The sequence below is a fragment of the Dipodomys spectabilis genome, unplaced genomic scaffold (genome assembly GCF_019054845.1).
Source record: "Dipodomys spectabilis isolate Male_0828 unplaced genomic scaffold, ASM1905484v1 ptg000136l, whole genome shotgun sequence".
Taxonomy (NCBI): domain Eukaryota; kingdom Metazoa; phylum Chordata; class Mammalia; order Rodentia; family Heteromyidae; genus Dipodomys; species Dipodomys spectabilis.
This window is the reverse complement of record NW_024870813.1, coordinates 1,287,557-1,301,815: the sequence shown is the minus strand read 5'-3', so window position 1 is coordinate 1,301,815 and position 14,259 is coordinate 1,287,557. Positions and strand designations below refer to the sequence as shown.

Sequence of the window (14,259 nt, the reverse complement as noted above, 5' to 3'; positions counted from 1 at the left end):
GCGCGCGGGCCGCGCCGACTCTCCTCAGAGGCCGCCCCTCCCCCCGGCCCCTGCACCCGCGCGGCCCCTCCCCCGCGTGCGAGCGTCGGCGGCGGCTGAGGCGGCGACGGCTGCCGAGATTGGAACCCGTCGGCCGGCCTAGTGCAGGAGGAGGAGGAGGAGGAGGAGGAGGAGGAGAGGGAGGAGAGTGAGGAGGAGGAGGAGGAGGAGGAGGAGGACGGGCTGGCAGCAAGGCTTCGGCTCCTGCGCTTCGGGCCGCGCGAGACGAGGATCGCACGGCCTCGCGAGGGGCGACCGGGCCACTGCACGCTGAGGGCGGAGGCCGAGCCGGGGCCCCCGCCGCGCCCCCGAGGCTCGCCGCGCCCGCCCGTCCGGTGCCGAGGGCTGGAGGATGAGTTCCCCGGGTTCCCGGTGAGTTGGGCGGTCGGAAAGTGCGTGCGTGAGGCGAGGCCGGCCGCGGCGGGGCGGCAGGCCGGAGCGGGTCGGGGAAGTTTCGAGAAGGGGGCAAAGCGGGCCGGCCCGTGAGGCCGCGCGATCCCGGCGCCCGGCGTCGATCGGGTCCCGCCGCTCGGCCCCTCTTTGTTTCCTCGCCTGGTCCTGGGGCTCGGCCGAGTTTGGGGAAAGGCGGTGGAGGGCGAAAGCCGCTCCATGGACGCTTCTGGAATCCTGCCATGGGAAGGGCGCCCCACAGCCGCGAGCCTGGTAGTCGGGACTTGTCTCGGGGTGCTTTGGCAAGAAAGGAAAAGGAACGGAGTGTGCGGCGTGCGGTGGTCGGGCCGGAGCTGTCTCCGGTCCGCCCTCCGGGTTGGCCCCGGGGACCGTGCCGGGCTTCTCCCGAGGTCCCCGAGTGTCGGCTCACCTGTTGTCCGGCGCGGCCTCCGCTGCCATGTCTGTCTGTTGTGATTCTGCACTTCAGTTTCGGAAAACTTTGTGTGCTCGGTTGCATGTCCCCCTTCCTCCCCCCCCCCCCCCACCCCCTTTCCAGACTCCTAGTGGAAAGGTTTGGCATGAAAAAAAAATGCACTTGCGTCAGGAAAGAAAAATAATACGCTATGTGTTAGGGTCTGGCGTTCTGTGATTTGCACCATTTCGAGTTTTAATCTGGTTCAAGTGCGGTAGGTTTTTTGTTTGTTTGCTTGCTTTTTTTTTTTTTTAATAAAGGGTTAACCAACTGTCCTGAGTACCTCAATACGAAGTTGACACCTGTGTCACGTCATTTACCAATCCTGGTTATTTGCATTCCTCGTTGTTTTAAGAAGAGTAAACCAGAGAGGTTAAATCACATAGATCAGTGAGCTGGGATTTGAACCCAGAACATCGTAGTCATGAGTGTTTTCAAACAAGCAAACTCTGCAAAGGAGTGATTTCCAGTGATTCTAACTTGAACTATTCTATTGCTTGAAAACTCCGTGGTGTGTTTACTTGTGAGAAGAGATTAACTTTGAATTAAAAGAAGGTAACTTAATGCTTATCATTGTTTTCAGTTGAAATAAAAACAGATGGTGAACCAGAATTATTTAGAATTTTAAGTTTAAAGCTACAGTATGGGCAGTAGAGAATAGGCTGAGAATATAAAAAGCTGATTGAAATTTGGAATGCATTTTTAAAAGAACCAGTACTTTTTTTTGTTTTTTACTCAACATTTTTTCCTATTCACAGTCTCTCTGGAGTCCATTTCAAACCTTTTTAACTTTCTTCACTTAACTCTCACCCTTTATTGAAAATATTAAAGTATCCAGTGGGGGTTTCTTTTACTGAATTCCTTTTTCCATCTGCTTCTTTACTTTCAGGGAAAGAGACACACAATTCATACATAATAGAAAATATAAAAATATAATATATAACATATTTGGTCCACTTATTACCTAACACCTTGCTTCATTTTTTTTCTGCTTTCCTCACTACGTGGAACCTTATTCTCTATTCTCTTTGGCTTCTGTCAGTTACAAATATACTTAAGATTTTTTTCAGTTTACAAAAAACCTTACCTTAAGTTTTGTTATTCTCTCAAGTTGTGTTGCTTTTTCTTTTCAAATCATATTAACATTTTAAAAAGTTTTTATTTCCTTATAAAAGTAATTCATGGTCAATAAAGAAAAATCGCAAAGTAGAAGAGTTGAAATAAAATTAAAAATTAAATAAGTAAAAATTAAATAAAATTAAAAACATTAAAATTCATTCATATCCTTTCTGTACAGACTGTCAAAGTACTTTTCCTCTCTGAACTAGGTGGCCATCTATTGGCTTCTTATTTGTTGATTGAAGTCATCTTCATAAAGGAAATATATTCTAATTAACATCCTTTCTCAGTTCTCTTATTGAACTGTGTGATATAACAGTTTTCAGTCCTCTGGCCAAACTCTTCGTCTGTGTATGGAAGGTAGTGGTGTTGGTGGTGGTTGAGATTGAACCCAGGGCCTTGAACATACTAAACACTCACTGTACTACAGTGCATTCCTAGCCAGACCTCACATTCTTGAAGTACTTTTCCTTGGCTTTCATTTATGTATACGTTTCATTTGAGGAATACTTGCTGAATTCCAACACACTGTGCAAAGCCTAAGGATGCTTTTACAGATATTGTTCTTGCCTTCATGGAGCTTAAAGTCTAATCTGGGAGACATATGGAAGACAAGTAGCGTAGATAGGGGAAATGGGAGCATTTGTGTTTTGTTAAGTTTATTCTTCAACCCTTTCCAGCCTTCTGTTCTTCCCTCTTAAGAGTTTTTTTTTTTTTAATGGCTTTGTTTTTATTTATTTTTATGATTTTTTAATGGTGAAAATACTGTACAGAGGAGTTACAATTACATGGGCAAGATAATGAGTACATTTCTTATCAAGCATTGTTGCCTCCTTCTTTGTTTCCCCTTCCTATCCCTTCCCATCTCCTCCTCCCCCTTGAGTTTTTTAAGTTTCACTTTTCAGGTTACTTTTTTTTTTTTTTTAAATGTCTCTAGGCCCTTGAGATTATTGATCAGATCTTTCTTTCTGAATATTTCTCTAAGAGCTCTGTTTTTTATTTTCTTTCTGTATATGAGTCTTACTTTTCAGTTGCTTTCTGGGTAACTACTTGGTTTTTCTAGTTCTGACTGAGCGCTTTCTTACCAGATTGGCTTCTCTGATGTTTCTATTTCTGTTGATGTTGTACCAAACCCAAACTTTTCCCCATTCCATCATGACTTGTCTGCAGCCAGCATCTGTTGATTCTGCTTTAAAATATTGTAACTCTTCTTTATTCCTGCTGATTCTGGGACAGTATTTGTGTTGGTAGCAGTTTATAACAGAATCATAAAATGAGTTGGGCAACTTTCCTTTTCTTCTTTTCAAAAGCAGTTGAGATTGGTTTGCAGGCTTTATTCATAACAACATTTAGGCCTAGATTTTTCTGGAGAGGATTTTTAATGTCGTTTCAATGTATTTAATAAAGTATTGTGGCCTCCTTCCTGTGCCACGAACACTCTGGCAATGTAAATGTATGCCATTTTCAATTAATTTATATACATTGTAAGTTAGCAGTAGAAAATGGTATTGGAAGAGCAATGCAAAGCCAGTTGTCTTCTAATGAGAACTGGTTTAGCAAATCCTAGACAAATGTATAGTGAGGAATACAAGCTACTAAACATGTGGTAATTCTCAATAAAAATAGACAAAAATGTCACTGCTAAAAAAATTATTGTAAGTTTTCTGTTTTTTGGTCTGAATTTTAATGTTATTTTTTTTCTAGAAATTTATTTCTTATATTTTCTTACAATTTTGAGTTTGATTTTCAGATTTTTTTTCTTTAATTTCTACAATTTTAGGGTTCCCCCCCCCCCCCTCCATCTCTCATTTTCTCTTATTTTTGTGCTGCTCCTGGGGCTTGAATTCAGGGCCTGAACATTGTTCCTGAGCTTTTTTATTGTTATTGTTGTTCAGAGCTAGCACTCTACCATTTGAGGCTCAGCTCCATTTCTGGCTTTTTTTGGATACTAACTGGAGGTTATGAGTCTCATGGACTTTGCTGCCCAAGCTGGCTTCAAACTGCGATCCTCAGATCTCATCCTCCTGAGTAGCTAGTATTACAGGTGTGAACCACCGGCACCTAGCTATAGTTTTCTTTTTAACGTAGTATTGTTAAACTTATTTGCCTTTGGAAAAGTCAACTTTGTTGAGGTATAATTTATGTACAATAATAGGTGCAAGTTAAGTGTGCAGTCTCTGAGTCATTTAGTTTTTTTTTTTTATAGCAGTTTTTATACAAATATTAGTTCCACTACTAGATCCAAGTCAGGTCTGCAACTGACTTTGTTGTGTATTAAAATATATACATGAGAAAAGCAACTATTCTAGCAGTGCTGTTGCACTGTTTTGACCTGACTTCTGGATCTTTGGAGTAGGGAAGCTGTGGAGAGAAAGGAAAATGGCTTTTGTCTGAATTTAGAAGTAGAAACCCTTTACTTTCCTTTTACTGATCTTGTGTTTTTATAATGCCTTCTTTAATATTGCAAGCCTTGTATTTACAAGGTCAGTTCTACTCTTAAAATTTAGAAGATTAAGCAAGGTGCTGTTGGCTCATGCCTGTAATCCTAGCTACTCAGGAGGCTGAGAGCTGAGAATTGCAGTTCAAAGCCAACCTGGGAAAGTCCAAGAGATTCTTAATCTCCAATTAATCACATAATAGCCAGAAGTAAAGCCGTGGCCCAACTGGTAGAGTCCCAGCCAAAAACCTCAGGGATAGCACCCAACCCTGAGTTCAAGCCCCAGGACTGCCACCAAAACAAAAAAAAGTTTCTAGCTATAAAGAGTCATGTGTTGTAAGGTGCATCTTAATTTTAGAGATGTTAATGAAAAATATAAGCATCTTAGAGTTGATGACTAAAGGTTTCTCTTCCTAAACCCAAACTCTTGTCCTTTAGGTGTTGGAGAGAATTTAAACTCATGAGCAAGTGACTTAGATCTCTGCTGTTACTGTGAAAAGTTATTTAATTTTTAAAATGTTATTTTTACTGGGATTTGAGCTCAGGCCCTCAGGCTCCACGAGTTGAGCTAGCCTCTGGCCCTGCCTGTTGCTAGTTACTTTTGCGGTATGTTTTCATTCCTGCTGGGGGGCATGTCTTTGCTGAAATCTGCTTACTTTAGATTTGATTGTATCATGGGCATGCACGATCATACCTGGTTTCTCTCTGTGTGGTTGGATCCTTTTGGGTTTTTCTGCCAAGGCTAGCCTGACAACTAAGCTCTTCCCAATCTCAGACCACTGGTGCTCAGCTAAAAAGTTATTAAAAATTTTTTTAAATCTCTTTAACAAATGAAAAGTATTAGGCAGTACAGTGGAATATTGTTTTTGAATGGAGTCTCTCATCACAACTTAGTAGGCAAGTCTGGTTGGAATGTACTTGATCCTTACCTCTTTTATATTTCCCTCCTAATTACTTTTGCTTGCTTTCTTAAACATTTTGAAAGAGCTGGTAATTTTCATAAAATGGCAGAGACTATGTATGTAAGGGTAGAATTTTGGGAGAGGTGTGATGGCCAGTTGAACAGATTATTTAAAAATTGAAGGAGTTGGGAAGGTGGCTCAGTGGTAGAGTGTTTGCCTAGCATTCATGAAGCCCTGGGTTAGCATTCATGAAGCCCTGGGTTCGATTGTTCATACACAGTAAAAACCAGAAGTGGAGTTGTGGATCAAGTGGCAGAGTGCTAGCCATGAGTAAAAGAAGCTCGGGGACAGTGCCCCAGGACCTGAGTTCAGCCCCAAGACTGGCCAAAAAAACATTTTTTTTTTTTTTTTTGCAGTGGCTAATGCCTGTGGCCCTAGCTACTCAGGATGATTGCAGTTGGAAGCCAACCTAGGCAGGAAGGTCTGTGAGACTCTTTTATCTTTAGTTAACCACTAACTAAATAAATAAAGCTGGAAATAGAGTTATGGCCCATGTAGTAGAACACTAGCCTTGAGGACAAAAGCCCAGAGATAGCATCCAAGCCCTGAGTTCAAGCCCCAGGACCAGAACAACAACAATAAAAATTTTTAGTAGTTATATATTATCATTAATATTAATAATTGTGATAAATGTTCCTCCATGGGGATTGGTTCCAGGATCCTAGTGGATACCAAAATTTTGGGATACACATGTTGCTTGTATTTGGCCTCATATTTTGAATATGACCTTTGTACATGTTGTATACTTGTCATGTCTAGATTACTTACACTAATGCAATGTAAATAGTATGTAAGTGGCTGTTATACTGTATTGTTTAGAGGATTGCTTTTAAGTCCATATGTATTCGATACTGTTTCCCTCTCCCCCCGCCCCCCAATACTTTTTACCCATAGATGATGGATGGGTAGTGGTATCCCAGATTGGGAGAATTGACTATTTATTTTAAATGTGTTTATTTTTGTGCATCTGATAATATAAAATGTTTATCCAAATGAACGCCAAGAAGTGGAAACAAGAGGTTTTTCTTTGTTGTTTTTATTTTTTCTTTTTGTCTTGTTTGTTTGCTTATTTTGGGGAGGATAAGAGGGCATAGAAATGGAGCAAAGAGTAAACAAATGCAACAGTGGTACTCACTAAACATTATGTTGAAAACCAGCTATAGAACTTGTGGGTTGTGATGGGAGGGAAAAACAGAGAGCAAGGAAAGGGATCACATTGTCCAAAAAGAAATGTACTCTTGCTGGATACTGGTGGCTTACACCTGAAATCCTAGCTGATAATCAGGAGAATGAGATCTGAGGATCACAGTTTGAACCCAGCCTAGGCAGGAAAGTTCATGAGACTTATTTCTAGTTCCACCTGAAAACTGGAAGTAGAGCTGTGGCTCAAAGTGGTAGAGTGTTAGCCTTGAGAAAAAAAACAAAAACAACAAAAAACAAACAAACAAAAAAAACTTCAGGCAAAAAGCAGCCAGGCCCTGAGTTCAAGCCCCAGGACTGACTCCCCTTCCCCCACCCAAAAAAGGTACTTTTTACCTGACTTATGTAGTCTTTTAAAGAGATGAGGTCTTGCTATGTTGCCTATTCTGGTCCCATTTTTTTTTTTTTTTTTGGTTGGTCATGGGGCTTGGGTGCTCAATCCCTAAGCTCTTCAGCTCAAAGTGAGTGCTCTACTGCTTGAGCCACAGCGCCACTTCCGGTTTTCCGGTGGTTAATTGGAGAGTCCCACAGACTTTCCTGCTCGGGCTGGCTTTGAACCTTGATCCTCAGATCTTAGCTTTCTGAGTAGCTAGCATTACAGGCAAGAACCTTTGGCACCCAGCTGGCTCTGATTTTTTTGTCTCAGTATCCCAAGTAGCTGTGAAAACAGGCTCAATGTCACTACATCCAGCTTGTGTTTTAAACTCAGGGCTTCTGAGCTTGTTTTGTTCAAGGCTAGTGCTTTACTACTTGAGCCACAGCTCCACTTCCAGCTTTTTGCTGGTTAATTGAAGGTATGAGTCTTATGGACTTTCTTGACTGAGCTGGCTTCGAACTGTGATCCTCAGATTTCAGTCTCCTAGTTGCTAGGATTACTGATGTGAGCCACCAGCACCCAGCTAAAGTGATATGCAGGAAATACTTTTTTTTTTTTTAAGTAAATACAAAGCAGATGTGTGTTTGAATATTTTAGTAAATCAGTATTTTAAAGACTCCTCTTTCTTAAAAATAAAAGCAGGTGTATGTACACCTGTAATCTATAATTCTAGCATTTGGGAAGTTGTGCCTGAGGGATTGAATCTGAGGCCAGCCTGGGCTACTGAGACCTTAGTTATTTATTTAAAAATCTGTCTTCCCAGTTCTTTCTTTTTTTCTCATGTGTAGCCATTTTCCAAGCCTTGTCCATTCCAGGTCCTAATTCTCTTTAACCATTCTAGTGGAATGAGCCTCCCACAAATGATTTTCTCAGAGGTCCTGGAGAAATGTTTTTTGAGGAGTACTGTAGTTATGGGCTTAAGAAGATAGGTTGTCTGTGGAATTCATCTAAGCTGGACTTAGTTAAGTTCCTAAACCAAGTTTGTCTGGTCAGTTGTAGAACTAATGAATAGACATTGGATAGGTATGAAGTTATTTTTGAGTGTCTTATTTTTTTTAATGTTGTGGACTTTGTTACTCTTCATTTTATATGTTTGTGCATCTGATGAATCTTATTTTCTTATTATGTAAGTTTGTTGTACTAGTAATGTCTGAGTGAAGCTTGGCTGTTACATAATTGCTGTTGGTGAATGTATACCAGGTGTACAAATAATATTACATGTGCAGTTTGGGAGATTAGATATTGCAGAAACATTTTGAAGGAAGCAGATTGAAAATACTGGAACTTTTAGGGAGTCTTTTCTATCTTGGCTCAGAGTAGGATGATAGAAGATACGGAGGGCCTGGAATGGACTTGGTACTACATAGGAAATAAGAAGGAACCTGTTGGTAAGAATGACTCCTGGGCTGCTTCTTGGGAAACAGGGTAGGTGCATGTTATTGACTGAGGTGTGAAAGATGGAGATGTTGACTGATTTATGGAAGAAAATAGTATTTTGTTGTTGTTGCTGCATTTCTGAGGTATGAACTCAGGGTATAGCACTTGCTTGATTTGCTTGCTTGGTTGGCACTGTACCACTTGAGCCTGGCAGGCAGCCGACTTTTTGCTGTTTATTTTGGAAATTGAGTCTCAAGGATTTTTGTGCTTGAACTGTTTTCAAGTCTCGATCCTCTAGATCTTAGCCTCTTGTGTAGTTAGAATTACAGATGTGAGTAATTGGTCCCTGGCCGTAGTATGGTTTTAATTGTAAGGAATTTGAAGTGTCCCTGAAACAACCACATAGAGATTTTGGGGGCTGAGTATTTCAGTGGTGGAGTGTGTATTTAGTATGCATAAGGCCCTGTGTTCTGTCCCTAGCCTAGCATCCAAAACAAAACAAGACAAAACAACAACAAAAAGAAAGAAAAAACACCTTCCAGAACAAGATTTCTATTTGACAATTGTTTATATGGATCTGGAGTTAGACCAGAGGTCTTGGCTGGAGGAATTCATTTGGGTGTGGTTTCCATATAGGCTGTGCATTTGAACAATGGAAATTGGATTGTACTATGGATCTCTTGTCAGAAACTCCTGGTATGTTCAACCAGAAGCCTAGAACAGATCACACCAAACCCCCAATTTCGGGCTTGGGTAAAGATAGATAAACTAGACATTAAACAATGATCTAATTGTAGTTAGGTTAAATTCTACATAATGGAAATTCAGGGAACTTTTAAGAGTATGTGATGTGATAAGAGAACCTGGCCTGTCTAGGATATGAGACTTAAGGCAAGCAAGGAAAAGGAGAATGTTGTGCTAGAAGAATTACATATATAGTGCCTGTCCAGGGCTTGGATGCTGTTCCTGAAATACTATTTTGCTTAAGGCTAGTGCACTACCACTTGAGTCAGTGCTCCACTTCCAGCTGTTTTTGGTATTTAACTGGAGATAAGAGTCCACGGACTTTACTTGCCCAGGCTGGCTGGATTTGAACCGTGATACTTATATCCTCGATATGCAATTCTTGTATCTCAACCTCCTGAGTAGCTAGCCACAAGCAATTATCAGTATTTAATAGTTTACAAGCTAACATTTTTAACCTACATTTTAAAAATAGTAAAAGTAATACACATACATATTGTGGATAATTTGAGAATAATTACAGAGAAACAACAGCATGATTAAGCTTAGCTTCTAGTTTTATTTTTAAAAGTCTAGTGCTAGTTCCACTACAAAGTAGATGTGCAGTCTTGGTTACCACACAAAAACCCATCTAGAGCTTCGCTATTTGTCATAAAAAGTAAAGGGGAATTGGTTAACTTTAATATTTTTTTCTGCTAAAAAAATTCATTAATGTGAAGCAGTTGCTGAAATTGCAGGACATTTTATGCTTTTGGTCCTGATGACATCACTGAATTTCTGACTTTTGGCTGAGAAGTCACTCTTCCAGACTTGGCAGTCCTAGCAAGGAACAAAGAGACTGGATCATGACCAGTGGGGTTCTTCTTCTGCCCTGCTTTCTTGTTTCCTTTTTTGAGCAATTTTTTTTTAAGGCTTACATAGAATATCTGAAATGTTGCAAGTATAGACATTTTTGTTAATACTGGGGAACAAAAGTAGAGTTTAAGTTTTGAAGTTAGGAGTTCATACTTGTGATACTGTTGCATGTGTGTTAAATTTTTTTAGTAGTTTTTTAGCAATTGAAACTCTGTACTATGCTTTCGGAATATACAGACAAGTTGTTGTTGTTTTTAATAAAAAGGTTAGTTCCAGAAACTTAGTTTCTATTTAAAAAATATACTAAAGCATAAGCTACACAAATTTGGGGTGAGCATAGTTATAATAGAGTATTTTAAGTTTGTATTGAATTGAAATATTTTAGATTTCTAGCTGAAGGAAGTTCTTGGGTAGAAATGATAAAAGATTGCTATTTTTTTCTGGTTATTAATGTGTTTCCTCTAAAGGGGGAAATTTTGGTAAAGTTCTTAATGTGTGTACATTTTTAAAAAGGGTTAGGCAATAAAACGCTATGAAGAACTGTTGCCAATGGCTCACACCTGTAATCTTACCTTCCTCAGTAGGCTAAGATCTGAGGATCACTGTTCAGAGCCAGCCACCTGGGCAGAAAAGTCTTTGAGACTCTTATCTCCAGTTAGCCACCAGAAAACTGGAAATGGCACTGTGGCTCAAAGTGGTAGAGTGCTAGCCTTGAGAAAAAAAAGCTCAAGGACAGTGCCCAGGCCCTGAGTTCAGCCCAGAACTGGCCAAAAATAAATAAATAAAAATAACTAGAGGAAACTCTGTGTGTGTGTGTGTGTGTGTGTGTGTGTGTGTGTGTGTGTGTGTCTGTCTGTCTGTCTGTCTGTCTGTCTGTCTGTCTGTCAGTTGGTCGTGGGGCCTTCAGCTCAAGGCTAGTACTCTACCACTTGAGCCACAGCACCACTTCTGGCTTTTTCTGCTTATGTGGTTCTGAGGAATCGAACACGGGGCCTCATGCATGCAAGGCAGCACTGAGCCACCATCCCAGTCTCTAGAAGAATCTTAAATATACAACAAATTAACAAATTATTCACTTGATGATTTCTTTTTTTGTACAACAGACCTGCCTTATTTGTGGATTTATATTACACATTTTTTTTGACAAAGTATGGAAATAAGTATATAAAAATTAAAAAAAAAACATTTTAAATCCCTGTGCCTGAATTATGCAACTTAGTTAATGGGGTTTTCAGTCCCATGTTATCACTTTTGTTTAAATTGTTGTATGATCTGTTTACTAACTTTAATTTTGTGAAAATATGCCCCCCCCCAAACAACTGGTACCCAAAAAAGCAAGGTAAAAGTTAATGTGCTTAATTGAAGTGATAAAGTGAAAAATTTGGATTTGTTGAAAGACAACATTGTGGGAAAAATGAACCAAACACCTTCAGTACCGTGCTGAATAGTATGCATTCTGAACATTTGTTGTTTCCTTGGTGGTGATCTTCTTGGAACCTTATACCCATGGATCCCAAGTGTTTGTCTTATTTATTTATTTACTTACCTACCTATTACCTACTTACTTATTTTTCTCCATCGTGGGAGTTTGAACTCAGGGCCTAGGCACTGTCCCTAAACTTTTCACTCAAGGCTAATGCACTTTGAGCCAAAGTGCCATTTTGTTTTTCTAGTGGCTAATTGGAGATGAGTCTTATGGACTTTCCTGCCTGAGCTGGGTTAAAACTGATCCTCAGATCTCAACCTCCTGAGTAGCTGGATTACAGGTGTGAGCCACTGGTGCCTAGCTAAGCCTTCATTTGTTTTAAGGCTATTCTATTTTTTTTTTTTTTTTGTAGCATCTTATTAATTTGCATGGAAAATAGTTTGTACAGGTTCTTCTGGGCACATCATTGAGGAGAAATGTTGAGATAAAAGTCATTCATTTAGCACTGATGGCTCATGCCTGTGATCCTAGCTACTCAGGAGGCTGAGAGCTTGAGGATCAAGGTTTGAAGCTAGCCTGTGCAGAAAAGTTCATGAGACTCATATCTCCAATAAACTACTCAGAAAAAGCTGGAAAGTGGTGCTGTGGCTCAAGTGGTAGAGTGCTAGCGTTGAGCACAAAGAGGCTCAGGGACAGTGTCCAGTCCAAGTTTAAATCCCAGGACTGGAAAAAAAGTAACTTAAGTTAATTTTTATACGAAGAGGTACACATTTCTTATTTTTCTTTTTTTGCCAGTCCTAGGGCTTCAACTCAGGACCTGGGCACTGTCCCCTGCACTTCTTTTGCTCAGGGATAGTACTATACCACTTAAGCCACAATGCCACTTCTGGCTTTTTCCATGTATGTGATACTGAGGAATTGAATCCAGGGCTTCATGCATGCTAGGCAAGCACTCTACCACTAAGCCACATTCCCAGGTCTTATTTTATTTTTCTATACAAGTTCTAGGGCTTGAACTCAGGGCCTAGGCACCCACTCTGTGCTTTTATAAAGTCTGGGCTCTTACCACTTGTGTGATGAGATATTTGGAGAGTAATTGGAAATAAGAGTTTCAGGGACTTCCCTGTAAGGGCTAGTTTCTAACCATGATTCTTAGATCTCAGCCCTCTATTTAGGTAGGATTACAGGTATGAGTCACTGGTCCCTGGCTGTTTACTCATTTCTTAAAAGAATAAAGAAATCCTAGTAATGATTGAAGTGATTTTCCATTAATCTGGATATGAAATACCTAAAAGGGTTAATTAAATCTTGGCTATTTGTGTTTTGTCTACTATATGCTTACTGTACTATGTACCTTGTACTGTTTACTAGGTTTGTGACTTTCAACAGAGTAAACTCTAAACTTCATTTCTGATATGGAAATGGGGATAATAATGGTCCTCTTTCACAGGGCACTCTGAGTAGAAGAGTGAGTGTAGTTGAGCGTTTAACAGTGCTTGCTATGTAATAGCTTAATGCTAGTTATAACAGATGCTTATGATAGAAATAGCTTGGGTAGAGTTTTATCCTTAAAATTTAAACTTCTTCTAAAATGTGCATCACTTTTGTTTACATTATTAATAATCTATTTGCAAAGTACTTTTAGTATATTATCAAGCACTGGCAACTTGACATAAAGTATTTTGTTGCTTGTCCTATTTTGTACACCAAGTTTCTGAGTCTAATGAAGGTTGTCTTACCAGGTCAAGTATAAGAAGTAAACAGATTTCATTTATTACCTCAGAATGGGTGACTAGGACCTCAAAGGAAAGTATAAAGTGAAGTACATGAGTCCATATCCTAAAGAAAGCCCCTGTCATTTAGTGGGCAGAATGCTTTTCAGAGCTTAGTTAGTAAGGTGGCAGAATCACCGTACAGTGGCTGGTTTGCCTGATGGAAAGTGATACAGATACTTCTCCCTTTTCTTGCCCTTGGGGGCAAAAGATTCCCTTAGAATCTCGGTGTGAGAAGATGTAAGAAAGCCCCAGTCCTGGAGGACTAGCAAAAAATGAAGTGGGACATCTTGTTACCATTCCAATAATCACTGTGCTGCTGACTGGTTTGTGTCTGTTTGAGCAAGAAACAAAAGAAACTAGATAGAAATGTGAGTGTAGACAGGGAATGGTAGTGGATAGCAATATGTATTTCGTTTGAATTTCATTTAGTTCAGAAACAGGCTTTAGCCTCTTGAGGATCCCTCTATTGGAAAAGGGAGCAAAAAATAGAAGAGGTTGAAACTGACACCATTGGCTCAGGTCTGTAGTTTCTAGTGACTCCAGAGGCTGAGAGCTGAAGCACCACACTTTGAAGCTAGCTAAGGCAGATAACTCCCTCTCCAAAAACCAGCAACAAACTTGGTTGGAAGTGTGGGTCAAGTGGTAGAGCACCAGCTGAGTGAGCAGGCCCAACAAGAGTGAAACTCTGAGTTCAAACCCTGTACTGGCAAAATAAATAAATAGGAGGGAGGATTGAGCTGAAGAAAATATTTTTGTTGTTGTTGTTGTGTTTTTGTTGTTTTTTTTTTTGCCGGTCCCTTGGGCTTGAACTCAGGGCCTGGGCACTGTCCTCGGGCCTCTCTTTGTTCAAAACAAGCGCTCTACCACTTGAGACGACGCCACTTCTAACTTTTTCTTTTTAGTGTGTGTGGTACTTAGGAATCAAACTCAGGGTCTCATGCATGCTAGGCAAGCACTCTACCACTAAGTCACATTCCCAGCCTGCTGAAGAAGATCTTTAGGTGGAGAAAATGGCAGTGGCCCATGCCTCTCAGTTATTAAAGAACTGTTCTAATCTCCAGAAGAAAAGCCATCATCTGGTTGTCTT

General features: G+C 40.3%; 1 protein-coding gene across 1 annotated transcript in view; it reads left to right on the top strand.

Moving 5' to 3' along the window:
• Positions 1-236: 236 nt before the first annotated feature.
• The window catches only part of Bmpr1a (bone morphogenetic protein receptor type 1A), a 130,462-nt gene continuing 116,439 nt past the window's right edge, over positions 237-14,259 (top strand). The window contains exon 1 of the mRNA XM_042690164.1: positions 237-411. The gene's annotated coding sequence lies outside the window, so the exon portion shown is untranslated. The remainder of the gene's footprint in view (positions 412-14,259) is intronic.